The 18,999-nt window shown below is 45.7% G+C and overlaps 2 long non-coding RNA genes across 2 annotated transcripts in view; one reads left to right on the forward strand and one right to left on the reverse strand.

Moving 5' to 3' along the window:
* Positions 1-4,962: 4,962 nt before the first annotated feature.
* Positions 4,963-11,452, reverse strand: LOC114487923 (uncharacterized). Its single transcript, XR_003683491.1, has 3 exons — positions 11,127-11,452; positions 8,585-8,693; positions 4,963-5,039 (listed from the first exon to the last, which is right to left on the reverse strand). It is a non-coding gene; the product is annotated as an uncharacterized lncRNA (long non-coding RNA).
* Positions 11,453-11,747: 295 nt separating this feature from the next.
* LOC114487877 (uncharacterized) overlaps positions 11,748-18,999 on the forward strand; it is a 37,785-nt gene continuing 30,533 nt past the window's right edge. Inside the window, exons 1-2 of the long non-coding RNA XR_003683392.2 lie at positions 11,748-11,927; positions 15,406-15,565. This is a non-coding gene — a long non-coding RNA (uncharacterized lncRNA). The remainder of the gene's footprint in view (positions 11,928-15,405; positions 15,566-18,999) is intronic.

Raw genomic sequence — 18,999 nt, forward strand, 5'->3', positions numbered from 1 at the left:
GTTCTTTGATAAAAGCTGGATAGGAGAACGGGGCCTCAGGCCAAGAGGAAAAATGGACGTTCCTTTTCCCTGTTGCCTCAAATCTAGAATGGCTGGGACTACAGAGCCTTCTCCAAGTCCACTTACCCAACCAGCTCCAAGGTCGAGGATGTACACACCCAGTAGTGGGCACAGAATCAGGCCCAGAAAGGGAACCGGGTTCAGCAGGCTCTGCCCTGTGACAGAGAAATTGGGAAGAGGGTTGTGTTCCCGGGTGCAGGACGTGTAGTGGTGTAGTAGGTCCACCTGACAATAAACATGGTCCGATGATCACCTTGGGTTCTGATCAGTGACAGGAGCTTGTCTCTCTCTCTTGGGGGGAAACTATTAAGGGAGGGAGTAGACAGAGGCACTAGAAGTGACAAAAGGGATGAAGGTTCCTCTAATCCTATGAAAAAACTGGAGAAGGGCAGAAGACCCCCCTCCTCTTCTAAAAATCAGGAAAAGTTTTTTGAGTGAACGTAAAGATTTTCTATACAGCCTCCTCCTTTCCTTACCTAAATCCTGCCTGAATCCTACCTCAAAGGATGATCAGAGAACAAGAAATAATATCAAAAAGACCTAAAGATCAGAGATTAGAAAGCAGTGTAAGTACTGTATCCCCCCAGCCCCATTAAAAACTACTGGTAACTTCATAGAATCAACTCGTTTTAATCAGGCTTTGAGCAACCTAAACCAGCAGGTAGCCCTATTAGAAAGATTAAAATTTGGAGATGGAGAAATTTACTGAGAAAAGCATTTAATTTCCTTCTCTGGTTGTGGGCTATATCTTCTCATTGGAAAATCCCACGTGTTTTTAGAGATGCACGTGTCCCAGATGGGCTACTTAGAGGTTAGAGGTAAGCGGATCTCTCATAGGGGACTGATCTCCGGACCTTTCAGATCAGAGAAAAATACAAGCCCATTTGGACAGGCAGCTAAGTGATGCTCCCCCTTCTTGCAGACCCTCTGCATTGGCTGCCCGGTGCTGTCAGAGTCGCCCTTTAATACATGAACGCTGTAGAACATTTTGAAAATACAGATTAAAGAAAATTAAAATACAATTCAACCACTCAGCTATTATCACTGTCATCATTTTTAGTCATTATCTTTCCAGGTCTGTATGTCTGTGTGTATGTATGTGTGTGTGCACATGTGGGCTTATTACATGAAAACTCTTATTAGGTCATATCACACATATTAGTTTATGTGTCTATGTACCCGCTTAAAAAAAATGACCAAACAATATCATGGTCACTTTTCTGTGACATTAAATACTCTTGTACAAAATCATTTTCAGTGGCTGCTAGTTATTCCAGTGTGGGGATGAACCATGGTTTAATTACCCCACTCTCCTCTTACTGGACATTTAGATGGTGTCCAATTTTTCACTATTATAAACAATTCTGGGAATGAGAACTCTTAGCCATATTTTTGTGAACATCTATGATTGTTCACCTAGGATAAATTCTTGGAAGCAGAATTGCTAACTCAGAGTTCTCAAGCTTTTGAGGTTTTGGGGACAGCTCTTTGACATCAGGTTGTGCTAGTTCCTTTCAGCAGTGGTCATTTCCTCTGACATTCCATGACTGTGAAGTATTGGGTCTTCGGCATGTCCTTGTCTAACTGGGAGATGAGGCGCTTTCCTGGGGGTTCAGTGAGCGGTGAGCTCCAGCGACACAAAAATACTCCTCCCGTTAACACACCCTTTATTGGTCTTCTTGCCTCCCTGTCTCACTTCTCCCACTTCCTCACCTGTCTTCCTGGGATCACGTCCCAAAGAAACTCCTTGCGTCCATGTCCTTATCTCAGAGTCTGATTTTGAGGGAACCAACACCAAGGTTAGGAAACCCAACCTAAGTCACGTGGAAACGCCAGAGGCAGTATCCATTCTGCTTGGGTGTCTTGTTCAGGTTGCTGAAACAGAATACCACAGACTGGGTGGCTTATAAACAGTAGGAATTGGGGACTTCCCTGGCGGTCCGGTGGTTAAGGCTTCACCTTCCAATGCAGGGGGTGCGGGTTCGATCCCTGGTCCGGGAGCTAAGATCCCAGATGCCTTGTGGCCAAAAAACCAAAACAGAAAACAAGAGCAATATTGTAACAAATTCAATAGAGGCTTTAAAAATGGTCCACATCAAAAAAAAAAAAATCTTGAAACAAAAATAGGAATTTATTGCTCCCAGTTCTGGAGGCTGGGAGTCCAAGATCAAGGAACTGGCAGATTTGGTGTCTGGTGAGGGCCTGGTTCCTCACAGATGGTGCCTACTAGCTGTGTGCTCACATGGTGGAAGGGAATTGGGGTCTCTCTCCAGCCACTTTTATAAGGGCATTAATCCTATTCATGAGGGCTCCACCTTCATGACCTAATCACTTCCCAAAGGCACCACCTCCAAATACCATTGCATTAGGATTTAACATATTAATTTGGGGGGCACACAAACATTCAGCCTATAGCCCTGGGTGACAAGTGGTAGTAGTAGCAGTAGTTGTTAAAGTAATAACGATCATAGTTATAAAATGTCACGGGGATGTAATGTACAGCACAGGGAATATAGTCAATAATATTGTAATAACTTTGTATGGTAACAGATGGTGACTAGACTTACCATGGTATCATTTTGAAGCGTATAAAAATATTGAATCGCTATGTTGTACACCTGAAACTAATATAATGTTGTGGATCAATTTTAATTCAATAAAAAACGGTTTTGTAATAAAGTTTTTAAAGTAATAATGATAATAATATTGAAAATATATAGTAACAGTGTCATTGCTTATTGTGCGCTTACTGTGTGCCAGGCACTGTGACAGGCTCTTCCCGTGCATGAGGCCCCTTGATCCTCACAATTCCATGAGGTGTGTACTGTTTATTCTCATCCCTTTTGATGGATGAGGAAACCAAAGCCTCAGATAGTCAGGGAACTTGCCCTAGACACTGGGTAGGGATGGCAGAGCTGGAAAAGGCTGACTCCAGGACCCGTGTCCTCAGAAAAGGGGACATGTGAACTGGTCCTTTAAGGAGGAGTGTGTGGGGTCCGTCAGGTGGACAGGGAGAGGCACCTCTCAGACAGATGGAGGAGGAAGAGGAGCAAAGGCAAGAGAGGCTTGCAGAGGGGCATGTAGGGAAAGTATGATGTATTGGGAAGGGTCTAGATAGAAAAAATGAAGGAGACTGCAGCATTTGGCTGGGGCCGGGCTGTGATGGACTTCATTACCTGCTAAGAACTTTGGGCTTCGAGCTATTGGATAGGACACTTTAAAAAATATATATTTATTTATTTTATTTATTTCTTTATTTTTTTGGCTGAGTCAGGTCTTAGTTGCAGCTTGCGGGATCTTTCGTTGCGGCGCACGGGCTTCTCTCTAGTTGTGGTGTGCAGGGTTTTTTGTCTCTCTCTAGTTGTGACTTGCGGGCTCCGGGAAGCGAGGGCTCTGTAGTTGCGGCCCGCGGGCTCTCTCATTGAGGCGCGTGAGCTCAGTAGTTGTGGCTCGTGGGCTTAGTTGCCCCACGCGGCATGTGGGACCTCATTTCCCCAACCAGGGATCGAACCTGTGTTCCCTGCATTGGAAGGCAGATTCTTTACCACTGGACCACCAGGGAAGTCCCTGGATGGGACACTTTTAAGGACAGAAATGCCATGCTCAGGCCCGTGTGGCGGAGTGGAGAAGGGATAGTGAAGGGAGAGGTGGCAGGGAAACCAGTTAGGAAGCGATTGCAACTTGATCAGCCTCCATCCTGCCGTTTCTGTAACTCCCTCGGTGGAGATGGACCTGGGCTGCCTGGCAAACCAGCTGGGCAGCTCCCCGGGGATGATCTTTTTAGCAACTGGTTGTTCTTCCTATAGATGAGCTGGGTTTGCAGAGCAGCCCACAGACTGTCCTGATTTATAAATAAGCCTTCTCCAGCTCCATTCAGCCCTCCCCCAAGTGCTCCAGGCAAAGCCTTTTCTAGAATTCAGACAACCAGAGAAACCTCCGAAGCCTCCGTTTGGTGGTGGGGACGGTCGGGGGGTGGGGTTGAGGAATGGACAGTGCTGAGGAATGTAGGTGGTGGTGTTGTGTGTGTTTGAGCTGGTCAGGACCTAGAGGGAGGAGACCTCGAAGACATGGGGAAACCAAGGCTCAGAGATGAGAGCCTGGGTCTCAAGACTCCTTTCAGTTACACAGCCCTTCCTTAGGTCCTTTGCTGTAGCTGTTTCTGTTGCCTAATGTTCCTTCCCCAGGGAGTCACTTGGAATACTGTGCCCCGCTCCTTCCAGTCTTGGTTTACACTCTCATCTTCTCAATGAGACCCACCACGACCGCCTATTCAATATTGCACTTGTTCCTCCCTCACCTGTACTTTCTTCTTGCTTTTGCCGCAGTACTTCTCACCTCCGAAGATACAGGGTCATTAACTCTTTGCTTCTACCCCGTCTTAGCTTCTCAAGGTAGGACCTATGTTTGCTTTGTTCTCTGACGATCCCAAGTTTCTGGAAAGTGCCTGGCAACAGCAGATAACTCAATAGATATCTGTTGAACTAACCATATTGTTTGTCTTTCTCTCTTCATGGCTGCCTTTAATGGCAATTTTCAACTGGCCTCACTGATGTTAAAGTGAGGTATAAATATGGTAGAGGGATGATGATGATGATAATTTTTAGCTAAGAGCCACAATCCAATTGTTAAAGAACTTAAAAACCTCTAAATCCATTCTCAAACATTTAATGAATTGCTTGTCTGAAAACACTAGTCCCTAGGCAGCTTTTATATTTCCAATAGAAATATAAGGACACACCTATATTTTAAAATTTTCTAGTAGCCACCCTAAATAAGTAAAAATGACAGGTGACATTAATTATAATAATTTATTTTGTTTAATCCAACATAGCCAAAATATTATCATTTTGAAATGTAATAAATATAAACATAATTGGTGAGAGAGTTTACATTTTTTTTCTCTCTCTAAGTCTTTAAAAGTCCGCGTGTATTTTATGCTTTCAGCACGTCTTGATTCGGACCAGCCACGTTTTTCTTTTCTGTGAAGTAGAGTTGATTTACAATGTTATGTCTGTTTCTGGTGTAGAGCAAAGTGTTTCAGTTATACATACACATACATATATATATAATTTTCATATTCTTTTCCATTATGGTTTATTACAGGATATTGAATATAATTCCCTGTGTTTTACAATGGGACCTTGTTGTTTATCCATTCTACATATAATAGTTTGCATCTCTGGATAGTCACATTTTAAGTGCTCAGCGGCCTCAGGTAACTAGTGGCTACAGACAGGGGTTTGAAGAGGAAAACACAGCCCTTTCCCTCTAGGAGCTCATATATGAGCCAATAACTGCAACCCTGCGGTGTGTCCAAGAATAGAGGCAGGAACTAGGTACTAAGAGGAGACCAAGGAAGAGGTGATTAGTTCTGCTTCAGGAGAGGGAAATTGGCAAAGACATGAAAAATCAGGTCACATAAGAATATATACTTAGCAGGTAAATATGGGAGCATGTTTAGCTTTCTTTATTATCCAAGAGATGAATTAAACTAAAGTCATAGCTTTATTTGATATAATTAAATTAGTAAAAATGAAAACTAAGGAGGTTGGTACACATGAATGGCTAGTGGCGGTGACGGTGGTACCGCACTTTTGGAGAGCATTTTGGGAATATGTCTCAAGCACCAAAAGAGCCCCTTATATCCTTTACTCAATAAAACCCATTTCTGGGAATTCATCTTTAAAAATAATTCAAAATGAAGGGAAAAAAGATAATACGTGACATTGCTCATTTTAGCATTACTTAAAAACCAAAAAGCTGAAAGTGACTTGATGAACAGTAAAGGGTTTACCTCCATTTGGAAGACTATCTTGGAGAAAACGTACCAACCCGGGAAATGCTATTGTTACTATGATAAGGGAAAACAAGTTGAACCTAACATTATATCTATTTAGTGCCTGTAACTCTATAAACATTACCCAAGCATCCTCAGAAGAACTGTGAGGGAACATGGAATGATTTTCTTGTATGGTGAGATTGTGGCCATTAAAAATTTCCCACGTTTTATCTGTTTTTGGAGAATTATTTAACATCTGAGTAGCATTCTCGTATCTGACTATCCCCTATTGCTGGATGATTGGGTTACTACTGAGTTTTTTATTGTTATAAAGCAAAGCTTCCAACAGCATCCTTGTTAGCTGTCTTTGTGCATATGCGCTTAATTATTTCTTCAGTTTACATTCCTGTACTGAAATGGGTGAGTAAAAAAGATTGCACAGTAAAAAGTTTTAAAAAAGGAAATTGTTTTTAAAAAAGAAACAGCAGCAGGACTTCCCTGGCTGTCCAGCGGTTAGGACTTCGAGCTTCCCCTGCAGGGGGCCTGGGTTCAATCCCTGGTTGGGGAACTAAGCTCCCGTGTGCTGCTCGGTGTGGCCAAAAAAAAAGCAAATGATATGGTGATAGCCTCTTCATTCTTTCTGCCTCTCCAACTAACCCTACTCCCAGGGGTATCACTGCTAACATCCCCCTGGATAGCCTCCCAGAACCTTCTCCTAGATTCAGGCAAGCATCCTTGTCCACATATCCCCCCTCATTCTACACTCACACGCACACACATTGCTTAAGGCTTTTGATTTGTAATGTCCATTTATCTTCCAGAAAGATTCTTTCTCTCATTTCCACTTGTTTCTGTCTCTGACCCTGTTGCAGAGTTGCCGCTGGGAAGCACTGTGCCAGCTCCTGTGGGATCTCGGCTCACCCCGGCTTTCGAGCTCTCTGAGGCAGGGCAGAGCAGCTTTGCAGCTGCAGGGGGAGGTGTTTCTGCAATGTGGTGTGTATTGGGAGCAATGCTCAGACCCAATTCTCATTCGGTTTTCACCCGGCCCAACGTGTAACGAGGACAGGTAGGCATTGGGAGGCTTTAGAGACAGGTGTGGCTTCCTTGAGGAATGTAATGTACCACCTCCACCTTGGCAGAGCTTCCTGCTTCTTCGTCATGAGGCTCGTGTGGAAGAAAAGAGAAAGAACAGGAAGACCTAGTATCCCAGATCCTAACACTGAGAGGGCTGGTTCCAGGGCAGAGGCAGGGAGCTCTGGGGCCAAGAGTCCTGAGAAGAGGTGACCATATCATTTATTGTCCAAATGGGACACAAAAGGGACATTGATGATACTGATTCTGGGACAACAGCCATCTGGTCACCCTCCCTAAGAGGACGCTGGCTTCAGATAGGTGTGCTGTGGTGGGTGGAGCCCTGGGGTGGAATCAGAAGGCCTGGGTTTGAGGCCCTGCCCCTCGTTGGCTGGTGAGACCTGAGCAGTCCCTTCACCCCCAGAGCCTGTTTCTCCCTCTGCAAAGCGAGGAGTGATACCATCGACCTCACAGGGGCGTTGTAGTGAAAGAGTGGAATGCCAAGCTTTGTAAAGTGTGATTCTCTGTAAACATCCTAGGTATGGGAGACCAACCCCTGCAACGTATAGTCAAGGTGGGTGTAGTGGGTTGAATAATGTTCCCCAGAATTCACGTCTCCCTGGAAACTTAGAATGAGACCTTATTTGGAAACCGGGTCTAGCAGATATACTTAAGGTAAGGATCGAGAAGGGATTATACTGCATCAGGGTGGGTCCTAAATTCGATGTGAGTGTCCTCATAAGAAGACACACGCAGAGGCGGCAAAGAAGGCCACGGGAAGGTGGAGGCAGAGGCTGGAAGGATGCAACCACCGCCCAGGAATACCAGTAGCCACCAGAAGCTGGAACAGGTAGGAAGTACCCTTCCTTAGAGCCTTTGAGGGTGCACGGCTCTGCTGACACCTTGATTTCAGACTTCCAGTCTCCAAAACAGAGAATAAATTTCTGTTGTTTTTAGCTAAGAAGTTTGTGGCAATTAGATAAGACAACGCTAGGACACTAATACGTTGGTGTTGATATTAGCAAATGCTATTTACATAGCACTTGGGCCGAACCAGGCCCTGTGACAAGCACTACATGAGAATCAACTTGTTTCATCCTCGCAGCGCTATGAGGTAGTACCTTTACTACCAACTGCAGCTTACAGAAGAGCAGCCTGAGAATCAGGGAGGGGCAATCACTTATCCAAGGCCATGTGTCTGATTGGTGGTAGAACCAGGATTTATATCCAGGAGTTTCAAGCCCAAACTCCTTATCTGCACCACAGAGCTCTCCTATCTCCTTTGGAAACAAGGGTCCTCACGGGACTGCCATGGGTCCAGGAGGCTGGCTGGACCTCGCTGTGGTGGGATTTCAGCGGGGGGGGCCACCGTTTCTTTGAGGTTCAACCCTAGGCTTTCAGCTCATGCCTTCCTGGTATATGAAGCCACATTCTCGTGAACTTGCAGGGCCGGGTGGGGCTGGAGGGGAAGTGGTCTTGGGGGTTAAGTCAACTTACATGCATGTGAGAGGGCGGGAGCAAGGAATGCAGCATGGGGGCTTGGGAGGACGTCTAGTAGCTTCATCATTCCCTTGTAGGTAGCAATGCCCTGGAAGGCCTCTGTCACAGAAATCGGAAGATATGGGGACCAGTCCTGTCACCTACCAGTTGTGGGTCTGTGGAGAAGTCACTTACATTTCCCTGGGGTCCAGTTTCTTCATCTGTAGGACAGGACTCATCTCTGTTCCGCTTGTATTATAGAGCTGTGTGAATAACAGGTGGAATTCTGCTCCTGGAAAGTTATCTTATGGAAAGGATTCAAAAGACAAGAACATAAATGTGGGAAGATATTCATTGCAGCTTCATTTATAGTAGCCAAACCAAAGAAACAAACACAAACAGCTCCACAAAGGAGCCAAACTATAAATATAGAAAGGAAACCCTCAAATTAACCCAGAAGCTATTCTGTGACATCACCGGCTTGGAAAATTGTGTAGCTATTAATAAGGACAATTCCGAAAAGTGTGTAGCTACTTGGAAAAGTGCTTGAGCGTTGTTACATAAAAAGAGGAATACAAAATTGTATCTGCTCGAAAGCACATAAAATCACCTATGAAGGTGAGGCCAGCCTGAAAGGAAACGTGGAGCCATGAAGAACCAAAGTGTTAAACAATGAGATGTTGAATAAAACAATTCTTTATTAACACTAAAATGTTTTGACAATGAATGCAAATTAGAAGAAAGTTCAAATAAAATATATGTGAAAGTGCATATTTTTATCTAGTGGCTAAGGGACTCTAGCTCAGAGTTCTTGATGACAGGGGAGACGTGATTTGTAGGAAAATCTGAGAAGTTCTGAGGGAGAATAATGAATATTGGTCAGGTGACGACACTTGGAGTGTGAGGTTCCTGGGGGCAAGTATTATGTTCTCTACACCTCAGGGTCCTCCATGGGGCCTGGTCCGTTAGAGGCCCTCAGCTGGGAATCATATCCAACCCTCTAACAGTGATACAGGTGTGGGAGGTGGGGTAATTATTCCCATTTTACAGATGGGGACGCTGAGGCCCTGAAAAGGGTCAACTGCCCCGAGTTATCTGCAGTGAACAGTCAGGTCAGGCCCGACCTCACGCCTCCCGCCCCCAGGTCAGTGTCTTTCCAGCCCCCACAGGGCTGCTCAGCTACTACTGCAGACGGGAAAGGGACCAACTCCTCTCCATTCATCCAGGTTCCACCCCATCTCTGGAGCAATAGGTGTGGTAGGCAGAATAATGGCCCCCAAAGATCCCAGTCCCTAGAATCTGTGACTGTGTCAGCTCCCATGGCAAAGGGAAATTAAAGTACATGGAATTCAGATTGCTAATCAGTGGACCTTGAGGTTGGGTTATTTTGCTGGATTATCCCAGTGGGCCAAGAGTCATCACAAGTCCCTGGAAGAGGGAGGCAGGTAAGAGCGGACTAGAGATGTCAGCATGAGAAAGACTCCTCCCAAAGCTGCTGGTTCTGAAGATGGAGGAGGAACCATGCGCCAACGAGTACTGGTGGCCTCTAGAAGCTGAAAAAGGCCCCAAAGTGGATTCTCCCCTAGAGCCTCTAGAAAGAAGGCAGCCCTGCTGACCCTTTGATTATTAGCCCAGTGAGACTCATGGTGGACTTCTGACTTCTAGGACCGGAAGATAATAAATCTGTGTTGTCTTAAGCAACTGAGTTCGTGGTAATCTGTTACAGCAGCAATGGGAAACGAATACAGTGAATAGTCCTGAGTTCCTGGCTGGGCACCTCTGAAAAGAGAATATTATGACCCCCCTCAGTGAGGGCGACGTGTGGGCAAAGTCCCCTGTCTGTAATTAGTCACCATACTTAGTTTAACTGTTTACTAATCCAATGAGCAACTTATCCATCAGCTGTAATTAAATCATCTTCAAGCCGAGAGTCTCTTGTTTTAAGTCCCAGGTCAAGTTCCTAATGAAGCATTGCGGGCAAAGACCCTAAAGGGAAGCCTGATGAATCCTCAGGACAAGCCTCTGCTGTGGGCATTGTCATTCCCATTTCACAAATGAGAAAACTGAGGCGCAAGAGAGAATCAGTACACTGTCCCAGGTCACATAGTGGATGGCACAGGCAGGGCTTGAATCTGGGTTTGCCTGGCTAGACTCTTCCTCATGTAACACACTCTGGCGTGAGCTGCCTTTTTCCTGAATGTGTTGTCGAGGAAGTTCAGAACCCCTCTGCAGAGACTCGCTCCATCGTTGCCTGCTACGGTTCTGATGCTAAGTTACCACGAAGCTTTTCTGTGTTGCCTGGACATCAGCCTTCATTTCCCCCACGGAGGTCTTGCCTCCTTAATTAGGTCACATACACTGAGAAGCAGCTTCAGCTCCTTCCGAATTCTGCTCAGTGCCGGGAGCCTGCTTTAGGGGCTCACCAGACTCCTGGCGGAGAAGAGAATGAAATCTGCCAGCACAGAAGGAGAAACCCCTTTCTCTATTTTGAATCTGTGGGGAATTCCCATTCTCCTTCCCTGAAATCCCAAACCCACTTCTGCAATTGGTCATTACTGGATAGTAGCAAAGGTGTGTGTATTAGCCTAGAAACTCCTTCAGTAGAAGTTTTAAAATTTCAACTTCAAAGGCAGGAAGTGCTTGGTAGTCTTTGATGTGCATGAGGGAAGTCAGCTAGACTTTTGGGAAGGGGGTGTGAGACACACACACACACACACACACACACACACACCCCTACCTTTCTTTACCAAATAGGAAAGATTCTCACTGCTTCCTCCATCCTCAAATATTGGGAGGTTTCAATTCCTAGGAGACTCTCTCTGGCTATCCTAGGTGGGTGGAGAATGTTTCTTCAGATCTTTTGCTTTACTTTGCTCAGTAATGCCTTTCAAATAGAATTCCTGCTTCCTTCGATTGCAAATGGTGCGACAAAAAGGGCCGGGAGAGTTTCTGCAGCAATGCAGTGCAGGAGAAAATACACTGGCTCCAAAGAGGGAAGGACTAGGACTTCTCCAAGGTCATTCATTTAATCCGTGGCCCCGAAAACTGCTTCCCCTGTTTCCATGAAAGTTACACATGTGAGCGCTCAAAATCTACTTAATTGACAAACTGATGTGTGTCCCGGGGATTGTTCGTGCAACCAGCTGCTTGTGAATCTGAGAGGCGAGGGCGTCAGAAGGGCGAGCCTCTGGGATATTTTAATATTCAGTATTTCCAGACTCAGCAGGCAGCAGGCTAAATCTGTCTGCTGATGGGCAGGCATGAATTATGAAACCACTCACGTAGGTTGAGAGGTTGCCCAGAGCTGAGGAAGTGCCGCCACCAGTGTCTCCGCAAGCTGCTTGGGGGAGGGGTCTCTCCCCAGTCAAGAGGGAAGGTCTGGTCTGGACAGGGCGGTGATCACAGTGAGGGTATGGCCCGCACACGGTGGGACTAGTAGGGGCTTCCCAAATTCTGGGCCTTAAGACGAGGTGGGTGTTAGGATCCGAGAACAGAAGAGGACCCACAGGACAGTCCCCGCTTTCTGCGTGGCTGGAGGGTGAGTCTGCTCCCTAGTGGCTAAGGTCCAAAGGGGGCTGACCTTCAAGGAGTCCAGGAACTAAACGTGACCTCCGTCCTGACCCAGATCCTGACGCCTCCTGTGCAGGCTGTGGGCTGGGAAACAAGGTCTAATCATCAAGGGGAGGAAACTGAATGCCAGGGGTAGGGTAGGAGATGGTGGTGCTGTGTTGTGAGCAAATCCTCTGAGACAATATTTAACAAAAACACATCAATCATAACCATTTCTTGATGTTCTGTGTCTGCAGTGGTGCTAAGCACATTACGCATATTTTCTCAGTTCTTCACGACAACGCTGTTCGTTAGATATCATTACTCCCACATTTACAGACGAGAGGTAAAGTGAAAACTCCAGTATCGTCATCACCACGTCTGTGGTGTGAACAGTTCTGTGATTCTTAATGTAACACAGGCATTTTACGAGCATTATCTTATGGACTGGTCACACTTATTTTAGGAAGTGGGTTTTATTATTCCTATTTTCATTACTTCCATTATACCACAGAGGAGTCTGAGGCTCAGAGAGGGTAGGTGCCAGTTACCTTTTCCAATGTAGCAAATCACCCCTAAATTTAGTGGCTCAAGCCAACAATCACTTACTTAGTTTTCATGCAGTGAGTTTGCAATGTGGGCTGGGTTCTGCTGGGTGATTCTTCTGGTCTCGGCTGGTCCAGGGAGAGCACCTGATCAGCGAGGTGGCTCTGCTTCGAGGAATTCGTTGGTTGCGGGCTCGGGTAATGGTGGAGACTGGTCTATGTATGCGTCGTCATCCAGCAGGCTAGCCTGAGTCTGTAGCAGGGCAGGAGTCAGAGAGAGAGAGACCAGAAGAAGCAGGGTCAGGATTCCAACCCAGGTTGCTGCCACCACAACAGGTGGAAGAAAGAACCTGGGAAAGAAGGGTCCTGGTGTACAGTGTGAGGGCTGAATGCTGAAACCAATTTTCTTAGAGACCTGGAGACAATAAGGTAGAGATTCCTTGACACCCTCTATTTGTCCAAGATTAGGACTGTTTATTTCTGCTTGGAGGTGGGAGGGAACGAGTCTTTCTGACTCTGTGACCCTACTCATGGGTGTACAATAGTGTCAAATGTATTCACTGAGAGGCTTCTGTTTTTAAGCAACAGAAACTGATTTCATCTAGCTTAAGTTGAAAATGAAGTATTTCTTAGGAAACTACCGGGAGAGCTCACAGAATCAGATGATCTTAGAAAGGGCAAGAATTGACAGGCTGCTGGGACAGCGGTGGCAGGATTTCCTGGGCTTACTTTCTAGTTTGCTGCCAGCAAACATGACTCTGTTCTAAAGACTTCCCATCACTATGTATTTTTGTTTATGTCCCGACTTCCCACGAGAGAGAGAATCTGGCACAACTTGGGTCATGTGTTTTTACACTGGACACATTGGGTCTGGCCAGGGGAATAGCGACGTCAGTGCAGACACGGCCCTGGGGGCATCACTATGAAGCCATCCCACTCGGAGTCTATGGCTTGGTGGCGGGATTAGTACTAAGCAACACTGCCTACATCTACCTGAACAGTTCCCAGGACACATCTCTTCTCAAGGAAAGGAGCAGGCCTTTCTCTCCTAGGGATCCTAAAGTTCCAGAGATTCTGGTCAGTCTCACATCCTGCAGATATACCTTTTCATCAAGAGAATTTGAATATGGTTTAATTAATTGCATTTATTTATTAATTGCCTTTTTGAGTCCAGAAAATTGTTTTCATTAAACTGTAACAATCCAAGGCAGATGAAAACTTAAAGCCCAAACAATTTTGCATTGCAAAGGTTATATTTCTATAATAGTGCTTTTCAATCCTGACTTCCTAAGTGATCAGGTTATAAAATATTTATTAGCAGTTCAAAGTCATTGCTTTTGTGAGTTCATTATCTTCTCTATGATAGATATCAGGGCAGGCAGCTCTCTTTGGTTGATTTCACAGCGTGGTATTCAAAGGTGCTTCCTTGTGTTTGCAGAGGGATGAACCTGGGTTCTATAGATGATCAGCTTCTCTTCTGAGCTTTGTATGTGATTTGCCCCAAGACTGAAAGGCCCACTTGCACAGATTAAATGAAATCCATTTTTTTAACTGGCTACTTACATTTCCAGAAGGGAACTTATCCATGGCACAACTGACTGCCTTATAAATATTTTATGACAGTGATCATTCTGATTCTTGAAATAAATACAATTTTTGTGGGAATATAATCGATTCTGAGGGTATTTGGGCTGGGAATTTAAGACTCAGATAGTCAACAGGCCTGGATTTGCCACCAGTCAATTCATGATATGACCTTGGACAAACAGCCCAGCATCTCTGTACTTTGTTTATTTCAATACATCAAACTGGAATTGCTAAATATCAGTTAGGAATGTGTTCAGCTACAGATAATGGAACATCTGATAAGGGTTTATTTCTAACCCAGTAAGTCAAGAGTCAGAAAGTCTAGAGTCAGTGTGGTGACCAAAGGATGTTATTTAGGACCCAGGCCACTTTTCTATCCCTGTGATCAGCCTGTGGTTTTTGTCCTTATTGCGGCAAGATGGCTGCTGCACCTTCAGAAGGAAGAAGAGGGAAGGGCAAAAGGCAAGGGTCAAAGGGAAACGTTGGCTGAGTTTGTTCCCCTTGGTTTTAGGGAAGCGACAAATGTCCTAGAAGCCTCCCCAAATCATCTTCTCCTTATATTATATTTGCCAGAACTGAAATATGGCCACCTGGACCTACAAAGGAATCTGGGAAGGTGATTTTTTTTTTTTTTTTTTTAAATCTGGGCATATTGAAGCCCTGAATGAAATCAGGAGTCTTTTGGTAAAGAAGAAGAATGAATATTGGTTAGGAAGCTAACCGTGGTCTTTTAATCCCAAAGGGCAGAAGGAAACTGTCAATTTATTGCTTCATTTACTGGTCTTCTGCCAGGTGGCAAGCATTGTGCTAAGCCCTTTTCACCATTCATCTTAATTTAATTTTTTTTTTGGCTGTGCCATGTGGCTTGTGGGATCCTAGTTCCTTGACCAGGGGTTGAACCCTGGGCCCTCGGCAGTGAAATCGTGGAGTCCTAACCACTGGACTGCCAGGGAATTCCCTCAGTTTAATGCTTACACGTGTGTATATGGTGGGTCTATAGAGATGAAGAAACTGAGGCTCAGAGATGTGAGGTAAATTGCTCAAGGTTGCAAAGTGGGGTGAATTAAAAAGTCTCTCTCTATTGGTTGGGAGGGCTGGAGGGGGTCTCAAAGTTACTCTGAAGACGTTTGTTGTTGGCCTGTGGAGGAGGGGCTTAAAGCATTTTTTTTTCTCCCTTTTTTTTTACTCCACATTCCCAAAGGAGGGTTGGGCTTGGGGGCTGGGGAGGGGCTCCCAGTGGCCCACAGCCTCCCTCTGAGCTCCCATGGTTATTGCTTGGGGGCGCTAGGACCCTTGTCCAGACCTGTGCCTGATGACGTCATTGATCCTTTGTAGATTTCAAAGCAGAGCTGTGGCTGTCTCTATCGCCTCCCTACAACATCGGAGCAAGATCACTTCCTCACTCTCCCCCCACTGCAGACTTCATTCAGGCCACCTGCAGTGATCTGAGCGAAACGGAGCAGGATTCAACTGCCCCCACTGCTCTAACAAGCAGGTAACCTTGGTTAACTGGCTCTTACAAAAGGGGTGATGTTGTAAGGAGTCAAGCACACAGTGTTGGGAGCCAAGGTTGCTGCCTTTGAAACCCCTTGCCACTTCCTAGCTATGTGACTTGCAAGTTACTTGATTATTCTACATCTCAGTTTCCTCCTCGGTAAGATGGGAGATAAATAATACTGCCTATGTCATCGGGCCGTGGTGAAACTTTACATACACAAAGCACTGAGAACAATGCCTACCACCTTTGTGAGTGCTTAAGTCAGATCCTTCTGAATGGCCTCGCTTTTAGCGATCTTTGTGATTAACTTGCTTTTATAGATTCATTCTTTTGAATCTTGAAAGCCGTATTTCCTGGGGTGTTTTTCCAGTTGCTATTTGTTTTTAATGAATCCTGTAGTTATCAGTGAATGCCTCAGTTCCTGCTGTTAATGAAGAGCTAGAAAAATAATAGCTAATATATTTGCGTTCTTACTCTTCTGCCTTTCTAAAATATGGATTAACGGTACAATGTGAGTTGGGGCTCCTGGAGTTATGCAATATGGTGGCCCTGGGATTAGTCAACTTGGCTGGGATGGCTTGGTAAATGGCGAAAACCACTTTGTTTTCTTCACAGTTGGGGCTAAGGCTGCAGGTTTTAAATCCACTATTTTCCTTGGCGCCAGCCCTACTCTTCTGTATACACATTTCAGTCATGTGTGTATATACTCACATGATGGCAAAATATGTACACTTCTCAACTTGGATCACCACCTTCAGCATGCTGCCTTCCTGTCTTTCCCCAGTTTGCAGTCCTTGCCCAGTAGAACAACATCTGGGGACAAGAGGTCAAAGCACCCCCGTTGCCGTGGTATCGGGCAAGTCACTCCTCCGCTTGGGCCCTCAGCTTTCCTTTCTAAGAGATGATCTCTAGGGTCCCTTCCAGCTCTACAGTTTTCCAATATTCACTGAAAGATTCTCTTGGACTTTGGAAGCACAGCCTGCTCGGGAGATTTTAGTTTTGAATTTTTCCTTTTGAGGATTGCCTGAATGGATTAGGCATCTTGTTGTTGCTGAAAGATACTATCAAGAAAGCAAAGGCTGAAGTTCCTTTTCCTTCCCCAAATGTAATGCTTAAATAAAATTCAGTTTCATGGCACAAACACATAGAGTAGAAACGGCTAGGGCTTCTCCTATCTTCCAGCAGTCCCAGGGGAGGCTGTAAACAGCAGGATATCCCTTCAACCAGATGGGCTGCTGAGCTTGGAGAGCCAGGCAGATGCAGAGAATAGAGAAATCAGTTGCAGAAAGGAGGAAAGGCTGGTTGCTGTGTTGTTGGTTTATTCTCTAGGCTGAATATAGCCAGCCTGGAGGCCACGGAGAAGGGGAAGAAGATCAATCATGCTGAGAGGCTCTCAAACAGGAGCTGGCAGGCTGTGACGTGCCGAGTCACAGTTCAGGGTCTGATGGGAAAATGGCCCATTGAGCTAACTTTGGATGCAAGACCTTGAGAGCAGGGCTAGCTTCAGGGGACACTAGGACAGGGCAGGCTTAGCTGGTAGTCCATCCCCCTTTGGTGGCTTTGCCTCATTTTTCTTGGTGCTGGGAACAGCCTTGGCTATCCAGGGTTTCTTGCTGCCTCCAGAGCCCTTCCCACCATGCCTTACCTAAGACAGTCTTGATTTATTCAGTGACACTCTTGCTTTTGATTTTTTTTCCTGCCCCCTTCCTTTCACCATCAATTTTATTAAAATTTTCCTTGGGGGATAGCACGGTGGAGTAGAAAGAGCCATGGATTCAGTCTTGGATGGTGAGCTTGGTCCTTTTGCTCGTAACAATGGAAGCTTGGGTGAGTTACTTGATTTCCTTCAGCCTCAGTTTTCTCACCTTTGAGATGGGTATAGTAATATGTAACGTATAGCACGGTTGAGAGAATTAAATGAGACACAAAGGTTACCTCAAAACAAAACAAAACAAAACAAAAACAACCCAAACACCAAACCACAAGAAATGTTATTTCTTCCTTCCTATTCCATCTTATACTTCCTGCACATTAGACTCTGCAGAATTAAAAGAATATACTGATGCCGGAGATCCACCCCATCCTCCATGGGGAATCGGTACTCTTTAAGAGCTCCTCAGATGACAGCGTGCAGCCTGGGGTGAGACCCACAGCCCTCCGGCACTGCTGATTAAGGGTTTGCTACTCTATACTCAGTGCTGCTTCTATTCCTGTCCCATTGGACCTGACTGCTGACCCACCTGGAGGTTATCTGCATACAATTCCCATACAGCCCAAATCTTTCTGCATTCTTCTGCCTGAGGGTGTTCTCGGGCCATGGGAGCCTGGCCCTCACTTGGTGGCAAGATGGATGTATTGGGAAATTAATGGCTTTGGGGACACGTCCCCATGGAAGGAGGCAGTTCGTGGATGAACACCCCATCCTCCCTGCCCTTCGGTGGGACAGTCCTGAAGCATGTTCTGCACAGTTTCTCAGAAGGTCTGCTGTGTGACCGAGCCCCAGATGCCCAGTGACAACACCCTCATTATGAATCCTTTGCTGGCCCTCCTCCCTTCCCCATCCCACTTTCCCACTCCCTCCTTGTCCTTCCTGGGATCACTTCACAAATAAGCTACTTGGACCCCCATCTTTGTCTCAGGGTCTGATTCTGTGGGAAAACATGTATCTTTTGTCAGCCTTTTCTTATTCACGGGAGTTTTACATCTCTGTTCACACATCCATCTGGTGAGATGGATGGGTTAATATTCTCTGGAGAGACATTATAGAGCTCACCACTTTATGCCTTCCCTGTTTCACACGTCTTTCCTTCTGGAGTCTTCATGGACAGGGAGAGGAAGGAAATCATGGCAAGGGCAGTCCTTTTCAATCTGCAGGTTCTGACCCATAAGGTACTTATAAAATCCATTTTTTAAAAATGAAAGGAAATGAGTGTGACCTATCAGACTCTACTACACATTGTAAAGGCACATACTGTTATATGAAAATTTCATTTCAGTCATATGTGCGTATACTTACATGTTGGTGAAATAGATTTCTTAACATGGATTATGGTAAAAAATTTTGGAAATCATTGCATTAGTGAGCATCTATGGTTTTTTTAGTCTTCCCAGGATCAGTTCTTCCCATTTCCCTCCAGTAATAGCACCTGATATTCCATTCAACAAGGAAAGGAGACTATGCCCCTAATTAGACATAGTCTTGGTGGGGCTGTCAATGAAGGTTCCATCATTCCTTGGTCAAAAGGCGTTCACGGGCTTCCCTGGTGGCGCAGTGGTTGCACGTCCGCCTGCCGATGCAGGGGACACGGGTTCGTGCCCCGGTCCGGGAAGATCCCGCGTGCCGCGGAGCGGCTGGGCCCGTGAGCCATGGCCGCTGAGCCTGCGCGTCCGGAGCCTGTGCTCCGCAACGGGAGAGGCCACAGCAGTGAGAG

This window comes from Physeter macrocephalus, chromosome 15 (genome assembly GCF_002837175.3).
Source record: "Physeter macrocephalus isolate SW-GA chromosome 15, ASM283717v5, whole genome shotgun sequence".
Classification (NCBI taxonomy): Eukaryota; Metazoa; Chordata; class Mammalia; order Artiodactyla; family Physeteridae; genus Physeter; species Physeter macrocephalus.